This window comes from Tamandua tetradactyla, chromosome 9 (assembly GCF_023851605.1).
Source record: "Tamandua tetradactyla isolate mTamTet1 chromosome 9, mTamTet1.pri, whole genome shotgun sequence".
NCBI lineage: Eukaryota > Metazoa > Chordata > Mammalia > Pilosa > Myrmecophagidae > Tamandua > Tamandua tetradactyla.
Genome location: NC_135335.1, coordinates 108,261,966 through 108,278,773, shown reverse-complemented (window position 1 = coordinate 108,278,773; position 16,808 = coordinate 108,261,966). Strand labels below are relative to the sequence as shown.

General features: G+C 41.0%; 1 long non-coding RNA gene across 1 annotated transcript; it reads right to left on the bottom strand.

Annotated features, from left to right (window-relative positions):
• Positions 1 to 5,595: 5,595 nt before the first annotated feature.
• LOC143646264 (uncharacterized) lies at positions 5,596 to 16,120 on the bottom strand. The gene is made up of 3 exons (XR_013157425.1): positions 16,078 to 16,120; positions 10,457 to 10,584; positions 5,596 to 7,144 (listed from the first exon to the last, which is right to left on the bottom strand). It is a non-coding gene; the product is annotated as an uncharacterized LOC143646264 (long non-coding RNA).
• Positions 16,121 to 16,808: the final 688 nt, after the last annotated feature.

The following is a 16,808-nucleotide window of genomic DNA, read 5'->3' as shown; positions in this document are numbered from 1 at the left end:
CTCGCCTTCCATGCCGGAGACCCGGGTTCGATTCCCGGACCATGCACCCAAACAAATAAATCAATAATAACCCCAGATATGTTTATAAATAAGTCACGCCTTTAAGAATCATCTTGCCGCCGCTCAAATTGCACCGAAGAGGAAAAATCTGTGACAGTTACCACTGTGGAAATTTTGCTTCTCAATCACCCTTCAGGAAAAAAAAAAACAAAAACCAGCAGCAGCAGCATAACAAGTATTTAAAAGACGGATGAATGAGAAGGTCCGAGAAGAGCAATCTCACCAGACAGCAGCATTAAGAAGACCAAGTGTGCTGATAATCTGACCTTTCTCCCCTCAGCCCCACACCTGGGGTGATTCTTGGCTCGGGGTAAGTTCTGCAGCACCGTGCAGTCATTAATTTGGGGGAAGCAGGGACCAAGGAGACACCTCCTCTCCAATTTGGAGAGCTGCTGGGGAAGAATGATGACATAGCTGATTCCATTTTTCCTTTTCCATGCAGGTGTCAGTTTGTTGATTTTGAAACAGTGTCCCGGGGAAAACACCTAGCCATTCAAATCCTTTAACAACAGCAAACCCGCACTTCTAACATGTTTTTTTTTTTTTTAATTTGGCAAAAGATGTCTTTTGTTGTAGGGGGCAGGTAAATAGGTAAATAGGAGAAATTACCCTAAATTTGTAATATTTCTTAGCATCCTCTATGTCAGTCACCCCCTCCTTTCCCACTGCAGCCTACACAGGGGAGCGGAGCCCCCCTTAGGAGCTGCTGAATGAATGAAAACAAAGGCTCAGGGCCGAGGCTTTGTCCAACCCGCCAGATTGCGGGGCCAGGAGCAGAGGGGCCGTCCCCAGGGAGCCCACAGCTTGCTCTGCAGCTTTCGGGCCCAAAGGTCTGAGTGCCCGACGCCACCATGAGGTGGAGCCCCCTTCGTCCAGGTGCATGTCTTTAACAACATTCGAGGAGTTTGGTTTTTTTTGCTTTTTACCTCCTGGCTTCAAAAAGACAACAGAAAGGTGAGCTGAGAACTGGATGCATATAATAGAGTGACACACATAAACACACATATTTAGGAAGTGATTATATTCTGATAATTATAGGTGCACAAGTTATGCACGGAGTTCAAATGTGAGTGCTGACATTTTTTTCTCTCTAAGGAAGTTTTACAATAAATTAAAACAAAAAGAGAAAAAAGGAAAATAAAACAAGAACAAAAAGTCCTGGACCACGTATGTCCAGTCACTCAAATTCTTGAGTTTTTTCAGGTCCTGTTTTGTTCGGGAACCTTCTCACCAACCCATTCCAGTTGACATTAGAGGGTAACCTTCTGGTCTCTGGCCTTTCATCCTGATCGAGGGCCCCAGAACTGTCTCTCTCTGCATGGGTAAAAGGCTGGGCTCCAAGCAGCTATGTACGCAGTGTTAGCTTCTGCACAGGTCCGAGCAGAGGTCCAGTTTAGGACAGTGTCCTCCCCACCAGCCCATGTGAGGCTCTTAAATCTGCCCAGCCACTGAAGGAGGGGTTTCACTCGCTCTCAGTGAACTACTTCCAGTTTGAGTGTTTCCGGAAAAATCCACTCCCCATAATGGAAAAGCCGTGAACTCCTATTACTTATTTTGTCACATAAACACCCCATGCTAGAGTTGGCTGAGATTTTACTCTTATTACACTTTTTTTAACCATTGTTAAGGACGTGTTTATAGTCTACCTTCTCATTTAAATATTTTCTTGACTCACAAGAAAGACTACTTTCTCCCCTTTTGTAGGTGACCATGTTCTGGAATGTTCTGGAACTAGAATAATAATGAGATTCAAATAAATGGCAAAGAAGAACTGCTCTATGGGTGAAATAGTGGCCTGGGTATTAGAAACTTCTGCTTTGCCACTTGTCCTTGTGTGTGCCTGCTCAAGTCACAAAGACCTTAATGGTATATTCATGGAATGGAAAACTGCACATCTGCGAATGAGAATAACTGTATATATTGATTTTTTTAAAAAAACTCAAGATGTATCACATGAGCAGAGTAAGGAACAGAAGAGAATAAAAGTTATATATGTATATATGTGAAGATATCAATAATGATATTTTCTGGAATGATGTATGGTATCATTTCTCTGGCTTTGGGTCACATCTAACCTGGCTAATCCTGACTGGAATAGCCATTCTCACCAGTAACAAAACATTTATGCCCATTGGTGGGAGGACGCGTCAAGGTGTTGGAAAATGTGACCCCGTGGATAATACTGGTTGCCCAATAACAATTCACACCCCATTATTGTAGAGTCTCGATGTGAGACCTAAAGAAGTAACACTTAAACAGTTTGAGGTCTTTGGATGAAAAGTAATCGAAAGAGCAATTGTTGGGGTTGGTTTGTCTTAGAATTTTCTTAAAAACCTCAGAGCATCCAGCCAACACAACAAGCAAATTCACCAACCTCCCCCTGTCTACGTGGGACATGACTCCCAGGGGTGTGGACCTTCCTGGCAACGTGGGACAGAAATCTGAGAATGAGCTGGGACTCAGCATCAAGGGATTGAGAAAAACCCTAGAATGAGCTGAGACCCAGCATCAAGGGACTGAGAAAATCCTCTCGACCAAAAGGGGGAAGAGTGAAATGAGACAAAGTGTCAATGGCTGAGAGATTTCAGAGTCGAGAGGTTATCCTGGAGGTTATTCTTATGCATTAAGTAGATATCACCTTGTTATCAAGATGTAATAGAGAGGCTGGAGGGAACTGCCTGAAAATGCAGAACTGTGTTCCAGTAGCCATGTTTCTTGATGATGATTGTATAATGGTGTAGCTTTCACAGTGTGACTGTGTGATTGTGAAAACCTTGTGTCTTATGCTCCTTTTATCTACCTTGTCAATAGATGAGTAGAACATATGCAATAAAAATAAATAATAGGGGGAACAAATGTTAAAATAAATTTAATTTGAAATGCTAGTGATCAATGAAAGGGAGGAGTAAGGGGTATGGTGTATATGTTTTTTTTTTCTGTTTTTGTTTTATTTTTCTGTTGTCTTTTTATTTCTTTTTCTGAAATAATGCAAATGTTCTAAGAAATGATCATGATGATGAATATGCAACTATGTGATGATATTGTGAATTACTGATTATATATGTAGAATGGAATGATCACATATTAAGAATGTTTGTGTTTCCTGTAATTTTTTTTAAAAATTAATTTAAAAAATTTAAAAATAAATAAATAAGCAAACTTTGAAGGAAAAAAAAACCTCAGAGCATATTATAGTCAATGAATATCTCGGGTTCTCCCAATTTTCTAGATACTATTCATAACAAATCCATGAAAGAACCTTTGATGTGGTTACTCATCTTTCATTTCCAAAGCACTTCCTCTGCCCCCAACCAGATTCTTTCATCAGCCCTCTAAGTTAGGGCCACAGAGGTGGTGAGCAGATGACAAAAATAAGGAGGCCCCACAGGTGGTCTCTGGGGGAACCGGGCCCTTGGTTTCCAGCCCAGGGCTCCTTTTATTTCAGTTGGCAACCAGCCCATCGCACAAATGCATGGTGCATTAAGAAATGTTGATTTCATTTACAGATTAAGGTGGATTCAGGGTCTTGCTTCAACATTCTGGTTTTGATCTTTACTTTCCAGTTTGGTAAGACCTGAGTGGCTACGTTGGATCAGAGAAGAGCTTTCTCACCTATCCCACTCTCTCTGCAAAGGCTTCCCTCACAAGTGGGATTTAAAAAGGAAATTGGTGAGAGTAGCTTAGATGCACCAGGTGAGAGACAGGCACCAAACCCTGATTTTTTGCATAGAGCAGACAGGAGTGCTTCATGCAAATGGGACTGGAAAAGCAGGATATTCTTTCCTTAAAAATGCTTCCCCCTCAGGTGGGCCACAGTGGCTCAGCAGGCAAGAATGCTTGCCTGCCATGCCAGAGGACCCGGGTTCGATTCCCAGTGCCTGACCATGCTAAAAAAAAAAAAAAAGAATGCTTCCCCCAATAGGAAAAATGTTTCCCAATAATTCACTTCCACTGTACAAAATGAAAATGGTATAGAGAAAGTGAAGGTTTCTACAATCTCGACACCTCATCTCTGCCTAGGGGCTTGCCCCATTGATGGGTGTATCTTTGCAGACTATTAATGCAAATTCTATGTAGGTCTATACCTCTACCTATAGCCATATTTTCCTTATATAAATGGAATCAATAACAGGGTCACAACATTCTGATCATTCTGTGCCTGCTCCTTCTTTTCTTATACTGCAGATATTATTCCATGTTAAACCATAAAGAAGCAACTTTATTGCTGTTAAGAAATACATTGCATGTTTTAGGGCGGGCCACGTTGGCTCAGTGGCAGAGTTCTTGCCTGCACTACAGGAGACCCGGGTTCAATTTCTGGTGCCTGCCCATGCAAAAAAAAAAGAAATACATTTCATGTTTTAAAATGCAACAATTCTTGCAAAGATTCAAACCATACGAAAGACAGAAAGTGAAAAGTAAAAGTGATCTGCCCTTTACCTGTGGTCCAAAGGTTACCATGATAACTACTACAAGTTCCCCATACGTCATTCCAGAAAATATAATTATTGATATCTTCATATATATACATATATAACTTTTATTCTGTTCTGTTCCTTACTCTGCTCATGTGATACATCTTAGTTTTAAAAAAAATCAATATATACAGATATTCTGATTCACAGATGTGCAGTTTTCCATTACAGGAATATACCATTACTTAAATAATTGGTTCTCTGTGAATGGACATCTAAGTTGTTTTAAACATTTTACTAGAACATATGCAGCTAGAATAAACATCCTTATACATACATTTCTGCTTACTGGATAAACACTGGTGCTTATTTCTCCACTCTTTCACCAACACTGGGCATTAGCACTTAAAAATAGTAATTTTTTTTTTTGTGAAAATCTATGCCAATTTGATAGGTGATATTCTTACTTGCTTTAACTTGGATTTATTTGATTATTAAGGCATCTAACACTATTTTTTTCTGAATTGTTGTTCATGACTTTTGCCTAAGTGTCTATTAAAATGTTTATCTTTTTCTTATTGATTTATAAGCAGAAGGTTGCATTCTCATATGAAAACATGTACACAGAATGCCAAGGGTGAGTCTAAGATGATTTTTTAAAGTAATTATTCTTTACATATTTATAATTCTTTAACAAACTCAACAGACAGCGAGCTAAAATTTATACCAGTTAAAGCAAACTTTTCTAATAAAGTCTTTTTAAAAAAAAAAAGATACAGGAGGAGATAACAGCCTATTTCCAGTATCCCTTTCTATCTGAGAAGCTCTTTCAGAGAGACAATGAATATGCTCAAGAAACTATTCTTATCTATTTAATACAAATTTCTCATAAGCAATTCTGCTTTCCTATCTTAAGAAACATAAGAGAAGGTAATAAAAAAAATCCTGCATGTTGTAACAATGCTAAATGACAGACTTTCACTCATCCTGACTGAAGTTTTCTTGTAATACTTAAAAACAAGTCCTTTTACAGAGCCAGTGACATCATAACCATCAGAACTGCATTCATTTTCACTCGCTCACACATTTTCCTACTGGGATGAGTGGCTTCCTTGTTTAAATGTGGAATTCACTGATCATAAAATGGATTTCATCCAGATACAGAACATATAAAAAAAGAAAATGAACTCATGGGAATGACCCTTGAAATTCATAACACTCTCAAGGCTTGAAAGGGTTTTCTATTTTATCAACTTTAGATGAGCCATAATAATAAAACATAAAATATTATACAAAGATCCAAAAGTCATGAGTCACATACCTCCTAGTTCTTCCCAAATTTTGTGTCTTGCTCACTCCCATGAGCTGTTTTTCCGTTTCTGTCCCTTTGCCTCGGCTGTTCCCTCTGCTTGGACCACTTTTCTTAGCCTAACTCAGTCTCAGCATTTAAAGTCATTCTCGTTGGCTTCCAGGGATCATACCCCTCAGTTGCACTCAGGGCTCCTTTTCTGCACCTTCTGAAGAGAGTGTGCAGGCCTCTGTGTTATCACTCACCATACAGTTTTGTTTTTGTTTTTTGCATGTGCAGGCACTGGGAATCCAGTCTGTTTTGGAAGTTCATGGCGGGGACTCGAACCCAAGTCTCCCGCATGGCGGGTGAGAATTCTACCACTGAACCACCGCTGCACCCCACTATGTAGTTTCTGAGATACGTGAGACTGAGGCTTCTTCCCAGCTTGACTGCCAGCTTCTCTAGGCCAAAGCTCAGTCTTGTTCATCTTTGTATGCTTATTCGCTCTGACAGTACCTGGCCTCTAGTAGGTCTTCAATAATTATCAGCTTGGTTGAGTTATTGCTAATATGAGAAGGATAGTTTGGCCCCCATTTCTGCTCACCTGTGGCAAACAAAGCTTGACCACTTTAAAAAACAGTCATCCCCATCACTCTCCCCTTTTTCACTACTGGAGGTCATGTGCTCAAGGAAGTGATTCCCCTGCTAGATTGGGGTTTGATCGAGGCAGGCTGGTGGTCTCATTCCCTTGCCTGTGGCCCAATCCTAGAAATTTAGATGTGAAGGTAAGTCGTCTTGGGAGCTTTGGGTGAAAGCATAGTATAGGGAGACTCATGGGAGAAGGCCCCCTCTTTTTTCACTGGGCATTATTGTATTGCATGGGATGTCTGGAACCATTGTGGACATCTTGCAACATCTCGGGGGAAAATCTCCAACTCCAGAAGCCAATGTAAATACAACAGCAGAGAGACCCCCGATGGTGTGGTTGAGTTGGAGACACCCTGCCTACAAGTTTTCATTATCAGAGATAACTAACTCCCGAAAGCATTCTACTGGTGCATCAGCACACAATAAAGATGGAAGAAACCACAGCGGATTCAGGTGTCCTCCATCGGAGGGAGTAGGATCAAAAGGAAAGTTAAAAGGAATCAGAGATGTCATCTCGTAGTAGAGAAACCTATGGAAAACTTGGTTGCTGTCTTCAAGTTAACGGAGGATTTTATAGGTGGGATGTCAGTTATTTCCCATGACTTCTTTTGCATTTTTTTTTTTCTGGCATGCATAGGCTTCGGGAATCGAGCCCAGGTCTCTGGCATGGCAGGTGAGAACTCTGCCACTGAGCCACCATTGCACCGTCCACCGTGTGACTTCTTAAGACCTAATGAACAGAAGAAATGAACATACATTAAAGCAGGAGAGATTCTTGCTCAAAGAATGCCTGTCAGAGTGATTTAAACACTGACGTGCTACTGAGGGTGAGAGTTTGTCCCTTTAGAAGAGGGCAAGGCTGGGTAAGCATGAGTCTCTGAACAGTTTATTATACACCTATTTAAAGGCAATGGGAATAACTTCTGAAGTTTGCGATTTTATACCAATCTAGAAGAGAGAAGCTGCTGAAACTTAAGCAGACGGGGAATTGGCTACAGAACTACTAAGGTAGTCATAAGGCTGTAAGTTTGATCTGACAAAGCTGGAAATACCTGTTTCAGCACTATCAGGCCAAAATAGCTTGATATCCAGTTTATGATTTACATCGAATACACACTACTTTATCACAGCTCTGTGATTAGTCACATGCCCAGAATGAGGATGTGGCATGAGAAATGTAGCCTCGGGGCAGGTGCCGGATTATTTCCGGGGTGCTTATTTGTAAGATTGATCCTAATCAGAATCCCACTTTTCCATGGAAGAATGTAAAAATGAGTATTGGATTTGACTGCATCAAAACTCTAAAATACACAGAGGATGCAAGTCACCTGCAGCTCCACCAGGTAGGAAGGAACTCTGCTCAGGGCTGCTGAACTGGTTCCTGAGTCCAGGGGGGGGAGCTGAAGGAACTGCTCAGTCAAAGGGGATTGCAAGTTGATTTACTCCTGCATTTTTATGGTGTTGGATCATAATTCACCTGAGACAATAGCTATAGCTTCCTTTACGACCAATTTTATATAAAAACTATTATTAGCAAGATTTTCACATTAACTCCAGAAGCTAATATAAATACAATAGAGGCAATATTAGCACCTGCTTTAAAGGGTCCATTCTTGTTGAGTCAACTACATCCCTGCCTCCTCATTTTACTGAGATTGCCACTGGGACATTTCCTTTCTCCCAAAATATGTAGGCCAAAACTTAAAACGCAGAGCCTCTGTATCGAAAATCATTCTTTCACCAATCAACAAATACTCTTTCAAGTAATACCAGGCACGTCCATTGTAGCTTCTACTGAAACAGCATGAGGTGACACTGACTCATTGGTGGCACAGGGCCGGCTCATTCCCAGCGGCCCTGCTTCTCTTCCTTCTCTCAGATCCTTTAACTCCTCTTCTCTCTTCCGCTTTCATCCTGTTTATGAGAATTCCTTTACGCCCCGCCTAATTCTCTCCTGCACTGGGGCGTGCATTCCTTGCCTGGCACAGCAGAGCCCTGGAAACAGCCTCTGGGTTTTGAAAGCCCTTCTTCACTTCAGATGAGCCACCCAATAGCTGTAAGGAGCTCAGTCTAGGGACTCTGTTGTCCTATTTCTTTCCTGTTCATACCTTCCCTCTCCTAGCCACCCCCGCTGTGGGCGGAGGGAAGTATGCAATTAGATCGTGTCATTTTGGGTCTTTGCTCTTTCACGTCAGCTCATGAGGTTAAAGCATCAGACAATCCCTTAAATAAGATGCTGGCATCTTTACCCCTTGGCTTGGAAGTCACCCAGACCTGGATACAAACCCCACTCTGCCATTTAATACTATTGTGTCTTTGGGCAAATCTTTAATCTCCAGAAGCCTTAGTTTCCTATAAAATGAAGATTATACTTCCTTCTAAAGTTGTTGTAATCATTAAACAACAGGCATAAAAAGCATTTTTATATTCCTCAGTATCATTATAGAAAAGCAAACACTCCCTTTCTACAGCAATAAGGGAATTTTAAATATTGCGTGCAGAATACGGCAACAGACAGTATTTGCCACTTAGACTGCAGCCAGTGCCGTGAAGGAAACCCTAGTCTTGGGCCTTGACTCCAGCAAGATCACGGCAGCACGGAAGGGCCTCATCCCGGAGCGCACAGGGGGCTATCTATCTCTGGAGCAGTGAGGCTGTAGCGGCAGTGCATGTAGCACGGGTCTCGCTGGGACACCTGTAAGTTTAAGGAGCTACCATCCAGATGCAAAGTGTTGTGTGTGCTGACTATTACCTTGTTACAATCACCCTGACACTGGAGCAAGCTCTCCTATGTCCAGATTATTCAAGAGCATGCACCTCTGAAAGAGACGGTGCCGCAAGCGAGCCGTAATTTGGGTAAGTGAAACACACCCTAAACCAGGGACGCTCGGTTGTTCAGCAATGTTAGGAACCACTAATAGAGAAAGGACTTCGGCCTCTAGTGCTGCAGTTCAACTGTTTTCACTTTCTGGGTTTAGAGTTACATCCTGCCACGTTTCTGCGGAGTATCCACAGACCACAGGGGACCCGCCCACCAGCCTGTGACCTGGGGCAAACCCCCCTGCCTCACTGAGCCCCGAAAAAGGGGATAATAATCTCACCTATTTCACAGGATTCTGAGGCTACAAAGCAAAAGGGCTTTGAGAATTGTAACATGATGCATATTCATGTGAGCTATTAAATGTCACTTTCTAGTCTCTAGTTGCTTGTCTGACCATAACCCAATGTTGGGAAATAAAGGTCACTGGCTCTACTACATGTTACCAACCATAGTAAATTCCAAAATCGAGTCAGATTGCTACAAGGCTGAATAATGGATTAGAAGCCCCGAGAAAGATGGTACTGTTGGTTCTGTTTTTAAGGACCAGCTTATCCACAGCTTAGTGGTTACGGTTTGTGGATACACCAAGCCATGCTATTATATAGAAATGGTATTGATTTTATGTAGGTGGAACTTGGAATTTTTCAAAACATTTCCATGTGGATTATCTCATGGTGTGGTTTAGTGTCTGTCTCTATCCCTAGTTCTCGGTTTTTTCCAGGTAAATCTATTGGGGTAGCTGCCTTTCTCCTTGCTGTTTTCCAGAACTTTGTCTCTTAGAAGGGGCGGAAGCCTGGGGCTCCAAGGAGCCCAGGAGTGACCCTGGGAGCCCTGCTTGGCATGGTCTCCACGGCAGCCACCCCTGAGGAAATGAGTCCAGCTCCGAGCTGTCCCGCCGGTCTGATGGCACAGAGGGCACAGACGGGTCCTGTGAGCAGGGAGGCATGTCTCTCTCCACAACCCGTGGCTTCAGGAAAGTCTCCCTAGTTCCCAGTGTCTCCGCTGCCACTCTCTGAGAAACCAGCCGCTCAATAATCTTATTGTATGTTTTCAAAATAACTCTCGGTAATGCCCCAAGAATGTCTGAACTTCTTTTTGAACTCGCCAGTTTGCATACTTCTCAGCTTATTAGCGGGAACACTGGTCGATGAGGCCCATGACCTCCTGCTGGTGAACTCACAGTGGCCTTCCTGTCTTGGGCTGGTGCTCCCTCATACTGACCTCGGCCTCTTCCTTCCCTCGTCCTTGACCTAAGCAACCTTAAGAAAGAAACAGCTTTGCTTCTGCTATATGCAGCTCAGTAGAGAAGGCCGTGAAGGTCTGGGTCTGAATTTTCATGAAGCGGGATTCTGGTGGGAAAAAAACAAAGTTGAGAGCAGAAATAGTGATGCCTCGAATGACCTGTTTCCCCTCGACCCCGGCGCCTCTGGGAAGGGAGCATTCAGCTTCTACTTTCAGGATGACTGCACACGACCCCAGTTCTAATACAGCTTGTCATTCATAAATCCCTGAGACATCCCAGACGCCCTGAGGTAGCCTGGCCTAATCCTACTATGGTGATACAAGTGAGAGTGGAAGTTAAGCCTTAATCAAAAATGAGATCTGCTATTAGGAAATTAAGTTTTTAGAAGTGCTTTGAATGGAACTATTTGAGAGTGTATTCAAGGGTACAGATTTACAGATTCAGGGGACACCATTATCTAATTTTTCTGCGTGCAGCTCATGGTACAGAATCATAAAGAAGATAGAATACCAAATTTCATATATCTATAGGATAAGATGCTTCCAAATACCTCCACCCAGGCTTCAGCTCTATGTAACATGATCCATTTTGATCCTCTATGTGGATTTCAAGTCCAAGGTATCTGTCACATATGAAAAGCTGCAGAGTTACGGCCCTATGACAAGGACAAGGGACTACATAGGCAAATAAAATTTAAAAATAATCCTCCAATTTTTATTTAAGCCATCCATTCACTTATATATTTATTCATTCTTTCAAATAACTAACTTTGTGCCCAGTAAGATATCATACACAATTACAAAATGCCAAGAGGCATTCTGGCCATCAAACAACTAAGAACCATGGTTAGGCAGTGAAAAATTTGCTTTTCAACTTAAACACCATCGCAAGAAATTTCAAGATAGTGTATTATTAATAACCAAGTGAATGTTATAGAAAATGAAGTGTGAGAACTGAGAGACACAGATTAGCCGGTAGTCAGGTGGAGTCTTGAAGAATGGAGAGTCAAGAATTTCAACCACATTCCCACCTTTCCTTCCTAGTAAAAGGCAGAAGGAAATGTATTCTTCTTTCATTTGTTCCTGACTATCCACTAGTGACAAGTCTAGTGTGTGGTCAAGCAGTCAAAAGGCTGAGATCCAGAGGGAGAAACAGTATTTACAAGGATATACAGATCAAGTATAATTCATGCCCCCAAAACAGAACTGACTCTAGTTGGAGAGATGAGCCCTACGACTGAACTAGGTGCACCTGCCTCAGAAGAGACCTTCCATAACTATTTGTTCAATGAACGAATGACCAAGAGAATACCCAGAACTTCCCTCCCCAATCCTAATTTTCACTTCAGTTGTCCTTGCATCATCCTGATGTAAATAAGACAGAACTTGTCTTTAGGCTTTGTAAACGACTGGATTCTTGCTACATGCTCCTTTCCAGCAGAATGGGATTATGTAGTGATTTGAAAAAAAAAAGTAACAATTAGACTGTTTTTACTTCTTTGCTATTGCAAGCAGTGTGATAATGAGCATCCTTGTATATATTGTCTTGAGTACATGAATGAGTGTATTTCTAGAGTAAGCTGCTAGATCCTCCCTCAGATTTTGTAGATATTGCCAAATGGCTTTCTAAGGCAGTTGTACCAATGTACACTCCCACTAGCAATGTATCAGTTTCTCCACATCCTCGACAGAATTTGGTCTCATGATTTTTTTTTTTTTAAACATGGGCAGGCACCAGGAATCGAACCTGGGTCCTCGGGCTTGGCAGGCAAGCATTCTTACCTGCTGAGCCACCGTGGCCCGCCCTGGTCTCATGATTTTTTATCATGAATATTATCAATTTGAGATGGGTAAAATGTCACCTCATTGTTGGTTCAATTTGCTTTTCTTTGATTACTATTGAAGGTGCCTTATCTCTTAAACTCCTGTTAGATCTATGTAAGATCTTACCTATTCTCTAAGTATCTTGGTTTTCCATTCATATTTTTCATCTCTTTGTTTCTGTCTTCTACATTATGAATAGTTTTCTTCAAATTCACTAATTTTCTTTTTGACTGTGTCTAATCTTAATCAATCCATTGGAGTTGTAAATTTCAGTTGTAATATTTTTAATTCTCAAAACTCTATACATTTTTGCATATCTGCAAGGTCATTATGTTTAGTCTGCCTCTCTATTATTACTTTTTGCCAATTAAATATACTTGTTTTATGTATGACTAAGTATAATACCTAATGTCATTTAGGATCTAAATTTTCTATTTGTTATTTTTTGAGTATCACCTATGGTGTCTTGATTCCTTGTGTGTTATGTGATTTTTTAACTGTGAGGTCATATTCTTTGGTGTTTAACCTGTGGGAATTTTTTGAGGCCTGATTTGAAGATGGGTTCCTCCAGAGAACATTGTTTTGCTTTTCCCCTGTACTTGGAAGCAACTAACAACTTGAAACCAATTTAAAATCAGATTTTCAGGTTTTTTTGTCCTCTCAGGTAGTGTAAATTTTGGACTGTAAACCCCTGTGAGGATTTGCTTGTGGTTATGAATTTTCAGGGGCAGGTTTTCCCCTCTACCAGCACACAGTCAATCTAAGTTCCCATTTATGGGGTGGGTTTATATCTAGCTCCCCCTTAGGCTAACAGTGTTGCTCTTTGGGGCCCTAGCTATATACAGGGGTCTTCTAGTAGATGCCACCTTTGATGGGCACTGGTTTTGGTCTCCTGCCCTTTTTACCCCATACCACCAACACATCTAAGATCAAAGTCAGCAGAGTTCTATTCTATAGAACTTTTTCCTCCATGGAAAAAGCTAAATTTAGAGCACCCTTATCTTTCATGATTCCTGCTTTCACCTTTCTTTAGTGTTTCTTTCTCCACTACCAGCTCGATGATACATTTAAAAATAATTTTTAATTCTAGCATTTTGCTTAGCATTTTGTTTTGTTTTGTTTTCAGTGGCGGGAAGCTGAGAGTTCATTGCTCTTGAAGGAAACAGAATTCCTATTATATTATTTACTATATTTTTCTGTATACTTGAAATATTGCATACTGAAAGAATAATAATTCTGAGAAAAACTGGAAGGAAATACACCAAAATTTTTGTTCTTACAATGATGAGATTATTAGTGAGCTTTCCCTACCCTCATTTTTCTGTACTATACATTAAAAAATTGGTAACTTAATAAAAGTCATCTTTTTTATTTTTATTTTTTTATTTTTAATAAAAGCCTTTAGAATCATTTCTTAAATAATAGTCCATTTCCATAAACTGAATTTCCACATAATTCTTAACTTATTTAAGCCAAAAAAATTTAGACAGGAAGTATGATTAAAAAAAAAAAAGAAAAAGAAAAAAGACTCAAGAAGTAGGTAAGACTATTACTAATATAGATAACCACTATCCAACTTTAAAACACAAAGTTATCTTATTAGAACTTGTTCTGAAAGAGTTGGATAGATATTTCTCCTAAAAAAGACAGTAAATGATGTTTTCCAGTAAAAAAGACCTTAGGAAAATTAAATGTGAACATTTGCTCATTAAATAATATAATTCTGTTAAAATCTCCTTTTGAACATTTTAAATATTTAAAAATGGTTTGAGGGTGTTTTTTAAAAATATTTTTAGTGAAAACCTTAACAAATAAACATACGAACGTTCCTTTTTTTTTTGGCATGGGCAGGCACTGGGAATCGAACCCAGGTCTCTGGCATGGCAGGCGAGAACTCTGCCTGCAGAGCCGCCCTGGCCCGCCCCATACGAACATTCTTGACATACAAACATTCTATACATGGTGTACAATCAGTGGCTCACAGTTTCATCACATGGCTGCGTATTCATCACCATGATCTTTTTTTTGAACATTTGCATCTTGAGAGTGTTTTTTTTTTAAGCAAATAACTGAAATTCATATCACATTGATTATAGTATCTTAGTTTTCTGAATACTGGTAGTGTGGCAAACTGGATGGCACCCCCACCTGTCAACTGCTCCCCAAGGAAACTGCAGCATGAGGGAGTGTTCTATGGTGCTCCTTATTCGCCTCTGACCTCCTAGATATCCCATACTCACCAACAGATGATCAAACTTTAAAACTGTTGCCTATTTGGAGGTGAAAAATGGTATCTTATTGTGCTTCTTTGGTCGTTACCTTCCCCTTTTTAAACAACATTGTCATATGTCTTTCTTTATATGAAAGTAAAATAATCTGTTTTTATTTAATCCCTTCCCTATTGACGGTGTTTTAGGTGGCTTCCATTTTTTATTATGAACAATACTTCAGTGAGCTTTTGGGTGCATACAACTTTGCACAACTGTTTTATAAAAGCAAGGGGATAAATTCAATATTTTTTCTACATGTTGTCAGGCTGCCCTAAGAAAAAGGCTTCCACTGTGCACGTTGTTTATAGTGCAAGATACAGTCTGACTTTGGAATAGGTAAAAGTTCTACTTTCAATTTCAAAACAAGTAAATTTCTAACATTAAAAATATTTTCATGTATGTGTTTAAATGTTACATTTGATTACTTAAAAAAAAATTAGTCTTACTGCCTGCTGTTTTCTTTAGATGTGTACCTTGCTTTTAAACAAAAAAATGTAAATACAAAAGCCTAAACTTACAAAACAAATAAGTTAGGGAGTGACTATTTGCATTACAAAATTACTGTTTGCTTTACAAAATGCTACCAATTTAAATCGAAAGCACCTTGAGAATATTTGAAATATGCCCAAATTTGCAAAAATTCAACTTAATACATAACCTCCTCAGACTATAGCAAACACATAAAGTAAGGTATATTTATTTGGATGTGGCTTTATGAATCTGAGGGGGTCAATTTACTCTGCTGCTGCTTTTTCAAGGGGCAAATCGTGTACAGTATAAGGAATCCATGGAGGATTAACAAAACTGTAATTACATGATTTTTTTTCTCCTCTAAAATTCTTCGTTTTATTATTATAATTATTAAAAGCTCTGCATCAAAAGCAGAAAGTGAATCTATTGCCCTCCCTTGCTTTTCAGGCTTCCCACTGCCTGCCCGCCAGCAGAGTGGCATATGGCGCGTAACATGCTCAGTCAACCTCCCACCAGCATATTTACAGAACCAACAGTACATATTGAACTAAACCACACCTCGTGTACAAGACTTTTAATCATCCCTTAGTCTTTGGTGGGGGCAGTCGAGGCGGAGGGGTTGGGGAAAGGAGATCTGCTTGTTGGCAGATAGCTGAGGGAAAGAAAACACATCATTACCGAGGCGGGTGGTAGCCTTCTCATTCATTGGCTCGAATTCCCTCGACAGGCACATGAAATGACAATGCTGGAGGGCTTAGGAAAATTGGGGCGCCTCTGGGGCAGTGGGCGGCAGAGAATGTATTAATGACAGCCTGCCCGGGCCTCTGAGTGGCAGATGAAACACACACACTCCCCACACCCAGCCAACCCCAGTCCCGTCTACAAGAGGGTTTCCCAGTCTTTTGTCCACGGCGCTTCTCTTTTGCAAGCCCAATTCAGAAATATGCAATATATCATTTTAAAACACTTCTGTTTTGATTAAAAAAAAAAAAAAGTGCCAGGCAGGCCATGGTGGCTCAGTGGCAGAGTTCTCACCTGCCATGCCAGAGATCCGGGTTCAATTCCAGGAGGCTGACCAAGCAAAAAAATAAAATAAAATAAGCGCCTAACCTAGAAGCTGGAGGGAGGAGTCTGACCTTTCTCCAGCATGTTCGGGAATCCCCGCCTGCGCTCTGACCATAATTAGTTTGTGGCCTTCAGAATGGAGGCGGGTGAGGAGGAGGGAGGGGCCCCTAGGTGTGGTCCTCTCCGGGCACTTCCCTTTTCCTTTCTTTGCAGCCCCCCCCAACACACACACACACCTGGAGTGGCGCCCTGGGGCCTGTCTGGGGCTTTCAGAGTTTATGGCCTCCAGACTGGAAAAGGATTGACCCATTTCATTTTATGAGGTCAGTGGGAAATTAAAGTGATTAGTGGGAAAGGGATGGCACCAAGAGTCAGAAGACCTGGGTTTACTTCCAGCTGGGTCCCTACCAAGCCCTGTAACCTTGGGCAAGTTACTTACTCACTCTAGGCCCAAGTGTTCTGAGCTGAGAGTTGAACAGAGTGATCTAGGGGGTAAAACTGAGCTGACAGATAGAGTTGGTGTGTATGTGGGTGGCTGTGCATGTGTGTGCATGTGTGCAAGCATGCCTCTGCGTGTGTGTGTAGCGTCTGACCCAATGGATGAAATCAACCTCAGGTAAAGGCTCAGAAGTTCATGTAAGCCAGCTGGAATGGTAAGGAGAGAATGATAAGGTCAAAGGAGAGAAAGGCGTTTTCCATTG